General features: G+C 41.2%; 1 protein-coding gene and 1 non-coding gene across 2 annotated transcripts in view; both read left to right on the forward strand.

Annotated features, from left to right (window-relative positions):
• Tagln2 (transgelin 2) overlaps positions 1-19,867 on the forward strand; it is a 960,136-nt gene that overhangs the window by 802,838 nt on the left and 137,431 nt on the right. The window lies entirely within an intron of this gene.
• Positions 12,940-13,044, forward strand: LOC127191264 (U6 spliceosomal RNA). The gene has a single exon (XR_007830878.1). It is a non-coding gene; the product is annotated as a U6 spliceosomal RNA (small nuclear RNA).

Raw genomic sequence — 19,867 nt, forward strand, 5'->3', positions numbered from 1 at the left:
TATCATACACATGATAACTAAAATCATGGAGAAGTAGAGTTTTGGATGTCCAAGAGAGAGAAATTAAACAGCACAGGTTTCTGAGATGGTGAGAGTGACTGCCATTCGAGGAGTGCCAGGAAAGACCTGATTTGGGCAAACTGAAGGGCCAGCTGCTTGGTGTGGTAGCTCCTAGGTGTGTTCCTGCTCCCTTTCTTCACAGTAGGTGGGCAGGTCATGAGGCAGAAGAGCCAAGAGGAGTAAGTGTTCCGTGTTTGAAGAAAGCATAGAAACTTAGACTGTTATATGGAGCAAGAGAAAATAACAGAGTGGAGTACTAGACCATTTACTAGGCAGTGTTAAGGGCCCATTAGACAGTGATAGATTGGCTATTAGAAGCACATTCAATTTGCACACCTGTAAATGTATATTTTCATCATTTCCAGCTTGCTTGTCTTCGTAACTTAGTGGTACTCCCTGAGTTCTTTCTGCAGAGGTGTGTGTGTGTGTGTGTGTGTGTGTGTGTGTGTGTGTGTGTGTGTGTGTGTGTGTGTGTGTGTGTGTGTGTGTGTGTGTGTTTTACATAGGGTGTAGGCTCCACATTTCCAGAGTTTGTGGACAGAATACATATGCACGAAAGGAAAACTAATTTTATTCCTTAAGACAGTGTGGCTGAGCCCAGTTTCTCATTAATTGGCTCAGAGCGCCACCTGCTGGATTCCTTGGTAGTGTTCACCCTCTTAAGCAAAATCTAAATTCTATCATCTTGGAAAAGTCAATGTCCTTGCCTATAGCATTTTCTTCTGTAAATTCTGACTTTCAGTGTTTCAGATATCCTTTTATGTTTTTGTACTTTTTAACCAAAGAAGTAGCATTAAATGTCTTCGTTTGTGATTTGATCTTGGTCTTTGGGGCAAATACTATACCTTGTTTAAATGCATTGCTTGTTCATAACCATCATTTTTGCTTTATAAAAGGGGAGAGTAAAATAGCAAAATTATCTAAGATGGAGAGCATATGAAGGATATTAATGGATAAACCTTTATGAGACACAGATAATGCAGAACATACCTTTGTAAATATGAAGTGATATCATTTAGAAATTTCTTGAATTTATATGTTTTGTCTTCCTGTTTATACCCCAAATTCATCTACACACAGTAGATATTCACTTCTCCATCTTCTGTTGGTCCTTAAGTAAGCTAGTCTGCTATATATGGTTTTATTTTAACTGAAACAGGGCTTTTCTATGCAACCTAGTCTTGCTTTTGAACTCATAAAAATCATCCTCCATCACCCTTGTGATTGCTGGGATGAGAGGCATGTGCCACTGCAATTGTTTTATAATTTCAGAAATATTGTAGGTTAGGTTTTAGTTAATACTGGTGCCTCATATTTGACCATGTCCCCTGGAGGGGGAGACCTGGTGGCACTCAGAGGAAGGATAGCAGGTTACCAAGAAGAGACTTGATACCCTATGAGCATATACAGGGGGAGGTAATCCCCCTCAGGAACAGTCATAGGGGAGGGGAATAAGGGGATTATGGGAGGGAGGGAAGAATGGGAGGATACAAGGGGCGGGATAACCATTGAGATGTAACAAGAATAAATTAATAAAAAAATTTAAAAAAGAAATTAAAATGTAATTACATCCTTCCCCTTTTTCTCTCATCCCCTCCCCAAATACCCATTTGCTCACTCTCAGATTTATGGCATCTTTTTAAAAATACATACTATAGCATATTAAAAATATATATTATATTATTGTAGGATGTAGTGTATATGTGCATTCACATGCACTAGGGAAGGTGGCCATGCTCTGATTTATAGTTTAGAAAGATTGCTCAGGCTGGACTCTGGAGAACGGCTGAAGGGAAGCCAGCTTTTGAGCATCAATTTAAAGATGTGTTACCTGATATGGAGTTGGGCAGGGGAGAGGAAGGGAAGAAGTGAATCTGAGAGGGATGTTGACCCGATAAGGCTTAGTTGAACTAGACTATAGGGGAAGAACACATGTGGCATGATTTCTAGCTTCCTGCCTTGAGCAGATGAGAAGGAAGGAATACTGGGCATGGGGTAGGGACTGGCTTGTCGTGGTGGTCAGTCAAGAAGGCTACGCCCACTGTGGACATGAGGTATCTAAGAAGTACAAGAACCTGGAAATCAATTGGGTAAATCCCCTGGAACTTTGAAGGGAAATCTAGGCCAGAGATGCCAGTAGGCACAGTCGATTAGTTGAGAGCTGGTTGATGTTTTAAGAGTGGTCAAAGGGGTGTGGAGTAAGGAAGGAAGAATGTCTCAGAAGGAGATCGAGGAATGCCTCGTTTTACAAACTGTTCAAACAGAAGTCAGCAAATGAGACTGGATGGAGATGCTGAGGGGGAAACAAGAAGGGCTGATGCCAGAGCCCAGGAGCTGACAGAGCCTGTGCGATGGCTCAATCCAGGAGAGAGGACATTGGAGGCTTGGAAGAAGAAAGGGGCAACGTGAGAGGTTAGGGAGTTGAGAACTGAGAAGGAAGGTGCTTGGGTGGTGGGAGGAGTTTCCATTTTTCTCTTGGAACAGAGTGGGGAAGCACAAGTTGAACCCTACTAGTAGACGGGTAGGCCATAGGCTCCCCAACTAGAGGTCTTCCATTTCCCGTGATCCAGGGTAAAGCCACCAACTGAGAGTGCGTATGCCAGTTACTGGACCTATTCTTCCTGTGACCATGACACTCATCCTGAAGACCATCAATAGTCAATACAGGTCTTCGATTGTCACTTTCTCTTGCATCTCTCCTCCTGTTTGGTGTGCATAGATTTCTACTCAGCAATACCTTTCTCTGTATGAAAGTGTTTTGTTGTGGAAGTCAATAGGTTTTTTTTTTTTTTTTTTTTTAAAGAAATTCAAAAAAGTAACACACACACACACCTGCAGTTATAAATGATATATGCTTTTAGGGAAAAGGCTGTAAGAACAGTTGATACTGTAAGGTGAGAAAAACGATTTGGAGTTTATAGAAAGACTTTTAAGAGGCTTTGGGAAGACAGGTATGTATGCCAGAGGGGGGTTTTGAAAGCAACTTAGAAAGTGGCAAGGTGGAAATCACTACTGGGAAAGCTTACATTTCGCTGTGCCCTTTGATGTATAGAGCTCATTTCCATGTTCCAAAATTGTTCCATAAAATTTACGTTTCTCATTGTCTTGGTCCATTCAGGCTACTATAACATGCTAGCACGGCCTGAATAGCTTATGGAGAGCAGAAATTTATTTCTCATAGTCGTGGAAGCTGGAAAGTTCTATGTCAGTGATTCAAAGTGTCTAGTGTTGGTGGAATTCCTGGGTCTTCAGATGGCAGAAAGGGAGCAAGTCCCTTGTGTCTCTTATGTATTTCAACCTCATTGGGATCCTGACGGGAACAGGATCGCTGAGTCATAGACTGCTCTGCTCAGCTCTGTAGAACTATGCCTTCTTGCTTTAAAGCTTTCCCATCAATTTTTTATTTTCATTACTGAAAATACTAAAAACTTTCCCTCCCAAAGGGTTAGGGTTCCAACATATGAATTTCAGGATGACACACTCATTCAGACTATAGCAGCGGAGGCTGGCACTAGAGGTATCATTTGACTCATACTGAGGAGGGACAACAGGAGCTACCCAAGGGGCCACACATGTATTCAAGTTAAATTGTTTTACACTGAGAAACAAAATATTCACAGACAGGCTGACAAGATTGCTCAATGGGTCAAAAGGCGTGTGCTCATCTGTGATAATCTGTGTTCAAACTTTAATCTGTGGTGAGTGGAGTGACCTCACTCCTAAAAATGGTCCTCTAACCACCACACATGTATCATGGTTTATGTGCATCAACACTCATACACATTATGCATACATGACAATGACAATAATAAAATTTAACTAATATATACATAGACCAAAGTGTAGAAGGGCATAATAGCAGTTTAAAGGTTTAATTACGGACATAAATATTTAGCAATCCTACCAGTCAGCTTAAAATGACGTTATTTCCAGTTCTCTTGTAGTCTTTTGGGCTCTCTCTGATTTCGTCTTTGCTTGGCCCCCAATGTAACCAGCCTTTATCTTATCATTTATTTACGATTTTATCTTGTATATAGCTCTTTCCAAATTATATACTGCTACGTTTCACTTATTAATTTTATGTGAAGAAAAATGTATTCTTCTGTAAGTTTCTTTTGCTACTTTCACTAATACACTTTTGAGACTTAATCATTTTCTTGGATGTGCTTCAGTTCATGTTCATGAGCGCATAATATTCTGTTACGAGTATGCCACAATTTATGAATGAATGCCTTTTAAAGATTTATTTTTAATTGTGTGTGTACATGTGTGTGTGTGAGTATGCATGCGTGTGTGTGCATGTGAGTGCATGTGCATATGTGAGTGTGTGTGCACATGAGGGTGTGTGCATGTGTGTATGTGAGTGTGTGTGCATATGAGCGTGGTAGAGTACCAAGAAAAGGGATTTCACAGGCAGTTATTGGCACTGGGGGCTGAATTTAGGTGCTCTGCTGATGTGCTATGTCTTCCTAGCTATAAAACTATCTCTCCAGTCTCCACATGAATAAATTCTGCCCTTGATGGACAAACCATTTATTTCCTGGTGGTTGTCTATTGTTTCATTATCAATAACATTGCTGGAATATACTTGCCTCTCTTAAATCAAGTTATTTCAGATTATAAATCATCCTAATCCTGAATGTTGGACTGCCAAGTCATATCTTATAGTCCTGCTCAGCCTCATCAGGGGATGTTTTCTTGCTTTTCAAAATAATTCTGCCAACTTTAGCTTCTGTCTTCATTACTGATAACACTAGAGACTTCTTGACCAGGCAGGCAGTGCTATCATCTGGTAACCTCCCACTGAGATGGCCACAGTGCAGGAAGGAAATGCACAGAGGCTCCCAGGCTGGAGAAATCTTGGCATGCATCTGCCCTTTTTTGCCTTCCCTGACTCCCATTTTCAGACTGGAAATACTTCTTTCTACTTGAATATGGTCAAAAGTTTCAAGAACGATGAAAATGTTTCTTTTAAGAAATTCCAAGCAGAAGTAACAGAGTAGGGCATGTGTTTAAGCTGTGAGGGTTATAGTCTTCCTGGCACGGTGGAGAGGGGAGGGTTGATGTACAAACCCTTTGCTCAGAATTCCTAGCTGCAGAGTTGTAATGCTTGGTATCCTGGAACTCCTGTAGTCAAGGTAGGACTGACAGGAAGAAATATTTGCTTTCTTTTCTTTCTTTTTTCCTCCATTCTAAATTGGTATAGACAGCATATGTATATTATTTGCCTTTGTAGCAGGGACTTTCCCCATTTCTTAAAGCAGGAAAACCCAGCATCTCTGTCTTCTGTCTCTCATCCTTTCTAGGGGTCAGATAAGAGCCATTCTCAGTAGACAGAGCCTCTGACCCCCACGAGAGAGCACTGGAAAATTGCCCCAATAGTAGCAAGGAACAGACAGAGGCTCAGAGAAGAGGAGGTTGCTGTAAATTAGAGAGCTTCTAGGATGAAGATCTGTCTGCTGCCATCTGTGTCTGCCCCCCCCCTCTCTCCCAGACTATCTATTCCTGTTTTGTCATTTGTAACCATGGGACCATGTGCAAATGTTTTGTCCTACCTGAGCTTTCCATTAGAAACAACAGTAAACATTTATTAAGAAATAAAAATTGCTACGTGGACTTCTTCCATTCTGATAGGAAGAATGTTGTGAGCTTGCAAGGACCGTTTTCCCTTGACACTGTGATTGTTATTGTTTTTATATTTGTCTCTTAAATCTACTCCCTCTGGTTGAGTGCACGTTTCACTTACTATAGAAGCAGTATATGCCTGCAGTCGGGTAGGTATTGGCTATAAAGCTCACTCAGGTGTCTAGTCTATCTGTCATTTTCCTTTCATCCTGCTTTGCTGGCACACAGCATATTTATTCCCACCATGGTCAGAAGTTTAAATGGAATCTTTCACAAGATGTGCTGTTACTAGCTCACAACATACTCAGGTTTTGCCATTCCTCTGGGAGAAAGAGTCAGGCTTGGCTACACAATCAGCATGCCAATGTCCAGATCCCCAGGGCCTGCTGTCACTGCCTTCCAGGCTCTTTACCTCTCCAGTCACACCTTGCACTGCTATTGCTAACAGGGGACTCACAAAAAGAGAAGAGGCTTTGCTCTAATGCAAGAGACTCAGCGGGATGTGGTACCTCACGTCTGTGATCCCAGTACTCAGGAGGCCTCAGAAAGAGGCTTGCAATGATGTCAAGGTGAATGGGGGCTACATAGAAAGACCTTGTCTCAAATATTGTTTGTGTGCATGCATGCGTGTGTGTGTGTGTGTGTGTGTGTGTGTGTGTGAAGAGAACTGGTTTCTAATACAATAGACTTACATTGCTGTATATTTAAAGGGTCAATGCCTGGGATCTGGCAAGACCAACAAGCTAGGCTTGGCCCATCTTTCCCAACCCAGCAGTTAAACACACAAGTCATAAGGGAAAGCAGAGAAGGGAGATTTATTCACCAAGACCACCCTGGGAAACTAAGCAACGGGAGGCCATTAACTCCCAAGTTTGTCTTGGCAATATTGACAGGAGGTTGACAATTAAATAGATAGCTAGGGGTATAGAAATCTAAGCAGTCCTAGCCAAAATGTGGTCCTACCCACCACTCACCACTGTCTAATTCCTAATCTGTTCTGCAGGATGGTTCATATGAATCATCTGGTGTGTGTGAAATCGCTTTCTAGAAGGCAAGTTCCTGCCCTGGCTAGCATCAGGGCTTCAGCCTTTCTTTTTCCTCAGCCTGAAATTCCTAGAAAAAAAATTTAATTCCTTGGGATTTGTTTTAATAGTCTGATTGCCAAAAAGTGGTCACCAGTGTCTTCTTTTAGAATAGCTTCTCCAAGCCTCGTGGTGGTTGTGAACACCTGTATTCCCCACACTCAGGAGGCAGAGGCAGGTGGATCTCTGTGAGTTTGAGGCCAGCCTGTCTTCAGACCGAGTTCCAGGACAGCTGTGTCTACACAGAAAAACCCTGTCTCAGAAAAATAAACAAACAAATAGAATAGCTTGTCTTCTGACTAGCAGGATCCATTATTTCCTCCTGGGACAGCCTCTGGGGCAGACCTTTTACAGATCTCTTTTCCTGCACACTAGTGCTGCTGTGTCCTACTTAGCCTACCTGCTTTTTCCCCTCTCTTCTTGTGCACTGGGAAGAGAGACATGCTGGATGTCCAGTAAAAGAAATGCAGTGGGAATGTAAAGGCTGTGGTTTGGAGAATTGGTCTCTGTGACCCAAAGTACTATACATGCTACTGAATGTACACACACACACACACACACACACACACACACACACACAGAGAGAGAGAGAGAGAGAGAGAGATTGTAGAGGGAGCGGGGATCAAACTAGGGCATGAGCAATTTCTCAGATTCTTGGGGTACATCATGTCACACGAAACATTACAACACTTAGGGTTCAGTTTATGTAGGCAACTCATTATCCAGGAATCCTAGATTGTCTACTTTAACAAACTTGGGGGAAAGTTTAAAAGAATAAAGATTATTGGAGCTAGCAATGGAGAGGGAGTAACGGGAGGGCTACTGTCTAGGAGAGGTTCTAGCAAATATTATCCACATATTCTGCTTTCCTCTGCCTCTGCACAGGGACATTCTTTGTTTTTATTTCTCAGTTCTTTCAAAAATGTAAAAACCATTTTCAGCTTGGATCCTTACAGAGCTAGGCCACGGGCTGGATTCTCAGAGAACTAGGCCACAGGCTGGATTTGGCTTAATGTGTGCCAATGCTATTTCCATAATCTCATTCTCACTTTCAGAACAAAATATCATAGAGGAAAACTTTAAGATATTTAATTTGTTGAGTTTTGAGAGGAAGTATTATGAAGGGTTCAATCATTAGGAAATTTCTAGAAGACAAAATGAGGTAAGGAAAGGAAGAAAAATCAGAGATCATTAAGCAAGTATTGAAAGGAACTGTCATTTTGAGAGGCAGAAATAGAAATGGTCCTGCCATTTCTGTTCACAAAGAATGTGGTAAGATGGGACAAACAAGCCAGGTTTCTTGGAAGCAGAGTTAGTGGCTCATACACACCCTGCAAGTTTAAGGAAATTGTTCTCAACCTGCGGCCTATAAAGAGTCACCTCCTAAACACAGGACATGTATGCCACAGAGCCTCCTTCGCATCCAGGGTGCTTGCTCCGTCTTCATAGTTAAAGAAAAGGGGAAAGAGCAGGGAGACAGCATTTCAAGTTGGCAAGAATTGGAAGCAAAATGAGTGAGCACAGGAGCTGTAACAAGAGTCCCTGGTGTCTGGAAACACACACGGTCAGATAAGCCATGCAGCTCTGAAAAAAAAAAAATCAAGTGATCTTTTTGTAAGACAAATGACCGTCAGAAGACAAGTGAGGTCAAAAAAGAGTGGAATCTGAACATGGACTGAGCGATCATAAATCTCAAAGTAGAAAGAGAGAAAAGAATCTCAAATGTAAGACCAGGTTGGAAGACAGACGACAGATTATTTTTTTCCTTGAAGATATTTGAAAACCAGACGCTTCAAAAAAAAAAATATCTTTGAAAATGGTAGCTATCACAAGGAAAGGCTAAATTTTTCCTTAAGTGTTAGGACACTGAGTTAGCAAGCACGGTTTTGGCTTCAGACTTTAGCCTTCTGGTGTGAGGGAAACGTCTAGTTTGTTCAAGTCCTGGTCTTCTCATCAGGAGAACAAGAACAATGCGTTTTTCCTGTTTCACAGTAGCGGTTTAGTTTGTAAGGATAATTTAATTAAATAGCGATAGGCTTTATTTCCTTAGGGGGTTGACTTTGCTTGTGCTCACACAGCCACCTGTGTCCTGGGATTGGATAGGTTTCCAATGCATACATTGCCTACCAGAATTGGACTCTAACAATGTGATTAAATTATTTTCCTGAGGCTTAAAGTCCTTGTAGTCTTCAGGTTAATTAAAGACTTAGAAGATGCAGATGCTACTGAAAATAAATGTCAGTTCTGCAGTGGACATCTCAGCTGCTGACTAGCTGGCCACCAAGAAGCTCTGAGAGAATGTAGCAAAACTGCCACTAAATATGGGGGCCCATGGACCTGGAGATCACCAGGAAGGCGCTAAAATCTTGCACATAGTTTTGCAATTCTGACTCAGAGCAGGATACATTATACAGGTCTAAGGGTTTTTGAGAAATGGCAGCCTGAGGGGTTTTACCTTTAAAAATTCCTTTCCAGTGTCACCCCCATCCCCCTAAACAAGTAGCTTTTGGGATAGTATCCTAACCAAATCCCTTAGAGCTGTTCTGGGGTAGAAAGCTTGTGATGTACCAGCAAGTCACACCCTTCTTCCAGGGGCTACTTAGTTCAGCTCCCCTGGGCTGTAGTTGGGACTAGATGTGACTGTTATGGGTTAATGAGATGGTTCTACAAAGCAAGGGCATTGCAAAGAAAACATGAGGTGTGATTTCTCCCTTATCTATTTTCTGGTCAGCTTCCTGGCTATTGGTGTCAGGGACAATTCCCTCAAAGGAATCTTGAAGACAGAAAGGGCACACAAGCAGAGGAAACCAAGTCACTGTTTAGGTCTGAGCCAACAGACCCAAAGCACTTAACACTCAATAAGAATGTAATCAGAGGTTCAGCGGGCGATGTGGGAAAGTGAAGGGGGCGTCTGTGTGCTTTCTGGAACAGTATTAAGTGTTTGGTGTTAGCAGAATTTTCCTGCTTCTATGCATCTGTGATCTTCTAGCTCCTTTCTTTGAGTTATAGCCCTGCTCCTTACCTCCTCTCCCTGTATTATTTCTATTCTCCTTCATTTCCCATCCTTAAGTGGATCATAAAATGAATAGAGAGCACAGAGAACAGAGAAGAGGTGGGTACTTTATTAATTCTTCCTGCTTAATTTGGCTGCGTGAGAGTAGCTTATTTCTGGTAAGAGTCCAACACAGGTGTTTGTAGGCACTTGGCTGCAGTTCCTGAGCTGGATGTGAAAAAGGTATAATCGTAGGGGCCCTAAGTTTTAATGACATGGTTTTAAATTGAGAGCCAAGAAGAAGAGAGCTTTCACACTACTTTACTTCCACGAAATTGGTTTCCTTTTCATTTCTTGCTTTGCCATTGGCAGAGTGCCCTTGGAATGTGGGAGTTGTTAGTGGAACACCCTGCAGTTATTACCTGGTTTGTAAACTTGGCACAGGAGGCCCAGAGAGTTGCTTCTGCCTAAGTCCAAGTTGTGTGCCTATTTTCCAGGTTTAGATGTTCAGCTAGGAGGAAAACTGAGAGCCTTGCTGTTGTGAGGGTGGGAATGGGGTGTTGTAATGTCATATATAAAAAGTAAGTAAACAAACAAATAAAAATAATAACAAAAGATAAGTGGTTACAAAATTGTACCAAACTGATCTGAGTTCTCTCATTTTCCCATTTCTTTAGAATTTTTCCAGTTCACTCACCATGCGATCATGTTGAGTTTGCACTTAGATGAGTTGCCATCACATGTTGTCTGAATAGAGTGTTGGATAGGACTATAGTTTCTAAATAAGAAAGTACCCCACAGTTGTTTAGGGGCTATGTGGCTCCACTGGAATGGAAGACCTGGGAACTTTCTTTTTAGCAACTCTCACCAGCTAGCTTCGAGAGGCAGCCCAGAATCTCACATGCCTAGAATAATCTAGCGCTCTATAGAGCCAAATCACCTGGTTTTGGAAGAACGGGACTTCTACGGTGAGCCCAGTTCAAGGCTGAAAAAAATCTTTGGGCTTGAATCTCTGTCCCTTACTGTCTCTTAGACTTTGAGTATGACTTCCTCTGCCTCTTCATTGGTAAAATGGGACTAATCACGGGACCTATCATTGTGGTTGCCACATAAATGAGCTGATGAAAGTAAATCCATAGGTAAACATTCAGGAGTGGGATAGCTGTTACTAATACTAATTCTATTTTTAGCTTTGTGGGGCTCCACCATACTAATTTGCATAACGGCCACACCAATGCACATGCTCATAAGCAAGAAGAAAGGTTCCTCTTTTTCTGCATCTTTGCTAGAAGCTGTTGTTTGTTTTCTTAGTGTCAGTCATTCTGACTGATGTGAGATGGAATCTCAAAATAGTTTAAGTTTGCATTTTCTTAGTGGCTAAGTTTCACATCCTTATTTATCACTATGTTATTTATGATTGCTACAAAACAGAATCAGCCTAGATGCTCATTACTGGATAAAACGATTAAAAAGTGTAGTGATACACATGCAAATCTAAAGAAAAAAACTCAGATTATAGCATTTACAGGAAGATGGGTTGAACTGGGAAGCATTATGTGAAGCTAAGTAAGCCAGAGTCAGAAATACAAACACTACCGACTTTCTCTTATATGTAGGTCCTATTTTTTATTATGTATATAAGTGTGTGCTAATGCTAGGGAGTCATGGTATGAGAAGGGGGATGACATGAGGGGAAGAAGAAGTGATGTAATTAAGAGATAGGCATGTAAAAAAGATAATATAATGCATATGATATGAAAGCAGAAAAGGAGATACTTGCAAGAAGGAAAAGGATGGCAGGAAGGAGCAAGGAGGGAGAAACAGTAAGAACAAAGTATGTGTAAAATTGCAGTGGTGAAAGCCAGTACTTTGTAGGCTTACTTAAACAACTAATAAAGACAAAGTGACAAGTCATTAGCCAGTGACAGATGAGTAAGCATCCATTGTTGCCAGCTTTGTTTCCTGATGTGGGATTAAGGAACACAGGTGGTCACACCCTCAGGTACTTATTTATATTTATGGTCCTGATGCAGGTCCCTGCCTTCTCTGAGCATCTTCACAACACTTTTGGTGTACATAGACAGAATTTCCCTAACCATTCTCACAGATCATGTTCCAGTCAGGAACTATTATTGCTCACTCCTTTCATCTTCTCTCTCTCTGGATTCTTCTACTGTTCTTGACATCATGTCCCCTCCACCTCACTACAGCTGTGCCCCCCATGTTGGTCTAGTCTTTTAATTTGGGTCAGGAAATAGAAAAGAGAGAATACTCTTTGATTTGTATAGAGACACTAACATAATTGGCCTTCTTCACAGTCACCTCTGTTCTGTGGGAGGAAAGGACAGGTTAGTTGGAAGAAAAGAAAATGGCAGGAGGGCAAGCTGGGTACAGTAGCAATTGTGAGCATGACCACACTTTGAAAATTAGTAATTAAATGGAAACAGTAATGTCTTCCTTCTTTGTTGCTGCGTAGGCTGTGTTAGAGTTGCAGCCTCAAGACTATTGTGGATTAAAAACTTGAGCATTTATTTGTTGCTTTTGTTCTGTGCCTCTGGCTGGTTGGTACATCTTCATTTAGCGACAGAGATGGATTTAGAATGCTGCCGCTCCCTCTGGCAATGGAAATGGAAGTACTAGGGGCATTCATATGACAGTTCTTCTTTTGTCTTCCCACACGAGTTATATGGCCATATCAAAATTTAAGACACAATTTTCTCCTTTTCTCTTCCCTAAGGGCACACAGTTCACTTTCTTCTTCTACCAGTTCTGTGATGTTCTTTGTCTGATTTAGTGTGGGTAGAAGTAAACACTGTTGGCCCCAAGTTGGTACACCTCAAGCTTTCATCTTTCCTTTTGCTTGCCTATCCCCAGTAAAGGAAAGGTAGAACCCTCAAGAGCTATTACATCTGTATTCATTGTTCGGACTGGAGAAATATAAGATACCTGACCGAGAGCCCTGCAGAGCCTGCAAAATCACAAGCCTGGGAGCAAGAAATACTTTCTACTCTATGACAATAAAGCTTGGGATTGTTTGTTACAAAGGCAAAGGCTGACTATTGCACCCACCAGACATCTGGAAGGACAGAAAACAAACCAAAATAATGATGGATAGCTCAAATGACTAATTCCTTGTTTGTTTTTACTTCTTATAAGATATTTTAAATTAAAAAAAAAAAAGTGCTTGCTTAGGCAGCACATATACTAAAATTGGAACAATACAGAGAATATTAGCATGGCCCCTACTCAAGGATGACACACAAATTCCATAAAAAAGATATTTTAAGGTGATACACTGTTTGTACATATCTATGCATCAAATCCAATAACTTGATACGTGCCTTGAAAGCACCTTATTTGAAATGTTTCATCTGTGTTTAATCCAGATCATTACATGAATCTGTAAGTATGTGAAGTACATGGTGTTAATAAATGCCGTGGAAAACAAATGGGCCATGTGCTAATTTTATAAGGCTGCTGTTCAAGGCTTTACAATACCCCTGCTGTGGAGCTGAAAGAGCAGTATGTGGTCTGTGCTGTTCTATTTTAAAATTAACGGAGGGTGAAAAACTGCAATGCGTGTTGGGGTTGGGGACTCAGTGCTAGCTGTGCAAGCATAAGGAACTGCATTCAGACCCCCAGCGCCCACAAAAGTGCTGTGCATGTGAACATGCATCTATGGCACTAACAGTCACTCGGGGTGTGATTACGAAATAAGCGGATCCAAGAAGCTCTCTGGCTAACTAGTCTGACTGAAACAGTGACCTCCAGAGTTGAATTCCTGCCTCAGAGAATAAGAAGGAGAATAAATAAAGAAAAATACTTATCACTTACCTTTGGCTTCTACATACAGATGCACGTATGAACGGGCACACTTGCGTGCATAAGCACACAAACCAAGTATGCATGCGTATGTATATATAGACAAATATGTACACATGGGCCACACATATCCACACCTAAATAAGTAAATAAAATAGATGCAACCCACAAACCTTGATTGGATTGTAGTTTTAAAAAGCTAACCAGAAAAGCTTTCGAAAAGCTTTGTAAAAGCTTTTTTAAAAGTTGAAGCTCAACCTGAGAAATTTGAATATGCCCTGGGTTTTGAATTATCTCAGGCTGCCTTTTTTTTTTTTTTTTTTTTTTGCATGTGATAAGGTACTAAATCAGTATTAGGTGCCATTATAAGTTGAAGAAACATTCTGACAAATTGCTAAATAGTATGAAATCTAGCCCAATTTCTATCATGTAGCAATAAACTTATACAGAGACCTAAGCATATATGTAATAGTTGAAGATAAAGAAAGCATTGACATTATTTTTTTTCTATGGGATTGATGTATGAATGTTCACTATTTTGTTATTTCACATTTAACCTTGAAGACGTTTGTCACAGGAAAATGCAATGTTGGAAAGAAAATGAAGAAAGATGTTTTGTGGGGTCGTGGGGCAGTGTGTCTATAAAACTCAAACCTGTGTTCAATTGTCATCCTAATCCAGGAGTCTAGTGAAGTAGACATGGCTCCAATTTGCTGGCTTTCCCCTCTTCTGAGTCTGAATGGCGCTTTTGACCTCCTGCCACTTTTATTGGACCAAGAACCACCCACTGATTTAGAGAAAAAGATCAATACCTACTCTTTACTTGACTTGTTGCCCACCTAGAGAAAACATTCCTTATCAGATAAAGCCACTTTTCAATTGTAGAGAAAAACATCTATAATAAATATATTTGTTGATCTTGGTAGGTTATCATTTTTTCTATACTTCGGCATCTTCTGTCTTAAAAGGTGAATGGATTTCTCTCTTAAGGTGATTTTTCATACTTGTTCTATCTCATCCCTTAATGTCTCTGAGACCTTGCTTTGATCTCTGGGATTTAGTTTTGTCTTAGTTTGTGTTGACTTTCAGCCTTCAAATTAGTACATATACAGTCTGTTAAAGATGTATACACACACCACCACACACACACACACACACACACACACACACTCGTGCGTGCTACCATCATATTTTAAAAATCCAACAATTTCTTTTCTTGCCACCTACCCAGTGCCCAAGATGTGCTGACTTCCTGTTTTGTCCATCTGTCTCTTTCTGTTCTGCGACTTTTAAAAGACGTATATTCAGGACTCGCCCTGTGGTGGTTTGAATAAGAATGTCCCTCATAGGCTCATATATTTGAATGCTTAGTCATCATGGAGTGGGGCTAATTGAGAAGGGTTAGGAGGTCTTGTTGGAGGAAGTGTGGGTTGGGCTTTTGAAACGTCAAATCCCAGTGGCCCTCTCTTCTTATTGCCTGCAGATCCTGATATTGAACACTCGGTAACTTCTCCAGTGCCATGTCTGCAATGCTCCCTACCGTGATGATAGTGGGCTAAACCTCTCAAATGGTAAGCCAATCCCAATTAACTGTTTCTTTTATAAAAGTTTCCATAGTCATGGTGTCTCTTCATCATAACAGAATGCCAACGAATACACTCTGTACTTCCCTCCGCTTTTTTTTAAAAGGCATTTTCTCCTGATAACATTTAGAGACATCATTTAGTATTACTGTTTGTGACTATGGATGATCTGAGAGGTGCAGGTCTGTTAAGGAAGAACTGGTCACTTTATTGGCTTTCCTAGACCTTTTCCTGACAGTGTTGATGCTGCAGTTGTTGCCTTAGGCAGCCTTGGTTTCCCTCCTCCATTTTCTTTTCTTTTAAAAAAATATTATTAATTTTTTCAGATTACAACTCAGTTGCTACCCCATTTCTTGTATCCTTCCATTCCTCCCTCCCTCCCGCTTTCACTCTATTCCCCTCCCCTAGGTCTATGACCGAGGAGGACCTCCTCCCCCATTATGGTCATAGGCTATCAAATCTCATCTTGGTATCCTGCTTATTCTTTCTTTGAGTGCCACCAGGCCTCCCCACCAGGGGGAGGTGGTCAAATATGGGGCACCAGAGTTCATGTCAAAGTCAGTCCCTGCTCTTCATATAACTGTGGAGAATGTCCAATGTCCTGGCCATTGGGTAGAGCAGAGTAGGGGTTCAATGTTTACTATTGTATTGTTCATGGTTAGTGCAATAGTTTGAGCAGATCCCCTGGGCCCTGATCATGGTGTTCTTCTTATAGGTTTCTAGGACCCTCTTGGTCCTTCTATTTCCCCATCTCCTATATTTCTCTCACCTAGAGTCTCAGTAGGATGTCCTCACATCTACCCCAATCTCCTAGTAAGTGAAGACTTTCATGGGACATGCCTTTTGGGCTAGTGCCCAATTATAAGTGAGTATACACCATGTGAGTCTTTCTGCTTCTTGGTTAACTCACTCAGTATGACCATCTCTAGTCCCATCCATTTGTCCACAAACTTCAGTATTTCCTTGTTTTTAATAGCTGAGTAGTATTCCATAGTGTAAATGTACCACAGTTTCTTTATCCATTCTTCTACTGAGGGGCATTTAGGCTGTTTCCAGGTTCTGGCTATTATGAATAAGGCTGCTATGAACATGGTTGAGCATATGTCTTTGTTGTGTGGTAGAGCATTTTCTGGGTATATTCCAAGGAGTGGAATAGCTGGGTCTTGCGGAAGCCCCATTCCCAGTTTTCTGAGAAAGCACCAGATAGATTTTCAAAGTAGTTGTACAAGTTTGCATTCCCATCAGCAGTGAAGGAGTGTTCCTCTTCTCTTTCTCCACATCCTCGCTTTTTGTTTTTTGTTTTGTTTTGTTTGTTTGTTTGTTTGTTATTTTGTCTCCCCCCCCCCCCCCAGAGCTGAGGACTGAACCCAGGACCTTGTGCTTGGTCACTTGGATTTTTGATCTTAGCCATTCTAATGGGTGTAAGATGGGATCTCAGAGTCATTTTGATTTGTATTTCTCTGATGACTAAAGATGTTGAGCATTTTTTAAAGTGTTTCTCAGCCATTGGATATTCCACTGTTGAGAATTCTCTGTTTAGTTCTGAGCCCCATTTCTCAATTGGGTTATTTGGTTTGGTGGTGTTTAATTTCTTGAGGTCTTTTATATTTTGGATATTAGACCTTTGTCAGATGTAGGGTTGGTGAAGATCTTTTCCCAGTCTGTAGGCTGTCTCTTTGTGTCTCTCCCTCCTCTGTTTTTAATCTTTTGTGTAATATAATTTTCTGTCTTTTTTTAAAATCTTGTCTGATATCCTTATCAACCTAGTTTCTTACACTGGCCACTTACTTGAGATGTTTCTTAGCTTTGGATTAAATTTCTTCCATTCTCTTATATAATTGCATTTATCTAGCATTCCAAGACCCTCAGTAGATGTTTTAAATCACACACAACAAAAAATTTTAGTTTGTCCTATTCCTATAAAGGATGAGGTAAAGTTTAATGTATAAACTTGGTATAGTAAGAGATTACCAACGACAAGAAATAATACACAGAATAATGAACAATGATATAACTAACACTAGCATAAGACAACTGTGTGGTCCAGAGAATGAGCTGTGATTTTTTCAGTTTTGAACGAGTGAGTTTATTATTTAGCAAGTCAAAGCATAACCAAACCAAATGAAAATAAAAGCATCATCAAATGGGAGCTCTAGACACTAAGCAGAAATAGGCTGGAGAAGCCCCTTTGGGGCAGTCCTTTGAAGATTCCAATAGAGAGAGCCCTGGGTAGAGAAGAACTCAGGTGAGGTTTTCAAACAAAAGAACAAATAACAACAGTTAAAGACAACATCATGATAGTAGTTAAAACAGCTTGGTACTGGCACAGCAACAGGCTGGTTGACCAGTGGAATCGAATCAAAGACCCAGATATGAATCCACACACATATGGTCACTTGATTTTCGACAAAGAAGCCAAATCCATTCAATGGAAAAAGGATAGCATCTTCAACAAATGGTGCTGGTCTAACTGGAGGTCTATGTGTAAAAAATGCAACTGGACCCATATTTGTCACCTTACACAAAACTCAAATCCAAGTGGATTAAAGACCTCAACATAAAACCAGAGACACTAAGTCACTTAGAAGAAAAAGTGGGGAAGAGCCTGGAACATATTGGCACAGGAGACAACTTCCTGAACAGAACCCAATGGCCCAGGCCTTAATGTCAACAATTAATAAATGGGACCTCATGAGGCTGAGAAGCTTCTGTAAGGCAGGAGACACTGTCAAGAGAACAAAGCGACAGCCTACAGACTGGGAAAAGATCTTCACCAACCCTACATCTGACAAAGGTCTAATATCCAAAATATATAAAGAACTCAAGAAATTAAACACCACCAAACCAAATATCCCAATAGAGAAATGGGGCTTGGAACTAAACAGAGAATTCTCAACAGAGGAATATCAAATGGCTGAGAAACACTTAGAGAAATGTTCAACCTCCTTAGTCATCAGGGAAATGCAAATCAAAACAACTCTGAGATTCCATCTTACACCCATCAGAATGGCTAAGATCAAAAACTCAAGCGACACCACATGCTGGCGAGGATGTGGGGAGAGAGGAACACTCCTTCATTGCTGGTGGGAATGCAAACTAGTACAGCCACTTTGGAAATCTATCTGGTGCTGACTCAGAAAACTGGGAATAGGGCTTCCTCAAGACCCAGCTATTCCACTCCTTGGAATATACCCAGATGACGCTCCAACACACAACAAGAAACTTTGCTCAACCATGTTCATAGCAACCTTATTCATATTAGCCAGATCATGGAAACAGTTTAAGTGTCTCTCAGTAGAAGAATGGATAAAGAAACTGTGGTACACATACACTATGGAATACTACTCAGCTATTAAAAACAAGGAATTCCCGAGATTTGTGGATAAATGGATTGAGCTAGAAATGATCATAATGAGTGAGTTAACCCAGAAGCAGAAAGACTTAAATGGTATATACTCACTTATATCTGCATACTAGCCCACGGGGCATGTCCCACGAAAGCCTTCACTTACCAGGAAACTGGGACAGAGGGGAGGACATCCTATTGGGACTCTAGATGAGAGAAGCATGGGAGAATGGCAAAGTAGAAGGATCCAGAGGGTCCTAGAAACCTACAAGTAGAACATTATGATAGGCAGATTTGGGCCCAGGGGTCCCATTCAAACTAAGGCACCAGCCAAGGACAATACAGGCAGTAAACTTTAAACCCCTACCCAGATCTAGCCAATGGTCAGAACATTCTCCACAGTTGAGTGGAGAGTGGGATATGACTTTCTCACGTACTCTGGTGCCTCACATTTGACCATGTTCCCTGGAGGGGGAGACCTGGTGGCACTCAGAGGAAGGACAGCAGGTAGCCAAGAAGAGACTTGATACCCTATGAGCATATACAGGGGGAGGTAATCCCCTCAGGAACAGTCATAGGGGAGGGGAATAAGGGGAAAAGGGGAGGGAGGGAAGAATGGGAAGACTCAAGGGATGGGATAACCATTGAGATGTAAGAAGAATAAATTAATAATAAAAAATTTAAAAAAAAGACAACATCATTAAACCGGATGCTTACAACACCCAGCAGAAATCAACTCAGGAGGTTAAGGCAGTTAACTTTCCCTCCATGGCTGAGCTTCAGGCTTCTCTGTCATGCTGCAGGTCCTTCTATGTCATGGCTGAACATCTGTTGGATAGACTTGACTTAGTTGTTTTTAAGAGTATAATGTTTTCAAATTTTGTGGCATAAATGCCTTTAAAGTAGGTTCTTACGGTCCTGCTCAAACTATGGCACCAGCCAAGGAAAATATAGGCAGTAAGCTTCGAACCCCTACGCAGACCTAGCCGATGGGTAGGACATTCTCCACCATTGAGTGGAGAGTGAGATCTGACTTTCACACGAACTCTGGTGACCCATTTCTGACCATGTCCCCTTGATGGGGAGACCTGGTGGCACTCAGAGGAAGGATAGCAGGTTACCAAGAAAAGACTCGATACCCTAAGAGCATATACAGGGGGAGGAGGTCCCCCTCAGTCACAGTCATAGGGTAGGGGAGTAGGGGGAAGCGAGAGTGAGGGAGAAATAGGATACAAGGGATGGGCTAACAATTGAGATGTAATATGAATAAATTAATAAAATTAAATTTAAAAAAAGAGTATAATGTTTTTATTCTTGGTCTTCTTTGTTCCCTGTCACAGAGATGGGAGACTAGAGA

The sequence above is a fragment of the Acomys russatus genome, chromosome 6 (assembly GCF_903995435.1).
Source record: "Acomys russatus chromosome 6, mAcoRus1.1, whole genome shotgun sequence".
NCBI lineage: Eukaryota > Metazoa > Chordata > Mammalia > Rodentia > Muridae > Acomys > Acomys russatus.